Genomic DNA, 1,112 nt, shown 5'->3' with positions numbered 1-1,112 from the left:
TTTCAGCCTCGTTTCCCACCGGAGGGCATACTTTCCCGCTGCCATTCACCGCCAGAGCGCACGTCTCGCTCCTGTATAAACCGGGGGACACCCGCTTCGTCACCACGCTCATATACATATTCCTCTCCTCCATCGGTCTTTCTCTGCGCCCACCTCAACTCCGTCATGTCACACCACAATCCCCCTCTTGGGCCCGCCGGGAGCAAGAGGCAAGACCGAAGATGAGTGTGCCGCCCATCGGTAGAAGGTCTAAGTCAAACTTCTACATGAGGATGAATTAGCTGTCGAAACTAATGCCTTCCCATCACCCTCCAGTACCTCACCCGTGTGGAGGCTGCAGCCATGGCCAAAATAGAAGCAGTGGATATGGAGGGCAAAGCCGTTGTGACTGCCTAGATAACATCAAGCACAAGTCGAGCGGCAAAAGTCTCCCCTTGATATGAGCTCACATCCAAATGGCGAAAACCAACGATACAATTTTATTTGAAATGTTATGTGATGTCGAATCATGTTTATTTTCTCTTTATATATAGGTCAAATAACGCAATGTGATTTAAATTGCAATATATATATGTGATGTTGAACACATTGTGAATGAAATTGCAATGTCTTGTATGTGAAGGAAGGACACAACATTAACGGGGCAAAAGTTAGAGATTACATTATGCTGAAACTGAGTTTGCGCACATCCTCCAAAAAAATATGGAACAAACGCCAAAATGGTTTTGGAGGCCACTTGGCTCTTAGCTGTGGACCTGATATAAAATGGTAATATTCTCTCCATTTTTACTTTTCGGTTTTAGAGAAAGTATGGCTGTTTTCAAATACAAATACATTCAAATGTTACTTTAATAGTAATACCATATTAATTGCTCTAGAAAAAAAAGGTTAGCATATTGCTCCATCCGCCCTAGACACTAATTTTATTCAAGTTTGTCTCGACATGTTATGTGTAATTTTCCTCCGGGGAGGATTTTGGTGGCGTTTTCCGGGTTGCCCTTAGGAAAGATTGTTGGTTGTTTAGGTATTACCCATTATTTCGCCGGGTGTTCTTTCTTTATTTATACAGCCCCCCTATAAAATTATGAACAATCTTTTAAATGGAAAGGTGC

This window comes from Triticum dicoccoides, chromosome 4A (genome assembly GCF_002162155.2).
Source record: "Triticum dicoccoides isolate Atlit2015 ecotype Zavitan chromosome 4A, WEW_v2.0, whole genome shotgun sequence".
Classification (NCBI taxonomy): domain Eukaryota; kingdom Viridiplantae; phylum Streptophyta; class Magnoliopsida; order Poales; family Poaceae; genus Triticum; species Triticum dicoccoides.
This window is presented reverse-complemented; position numbering follows the sequence as displayed.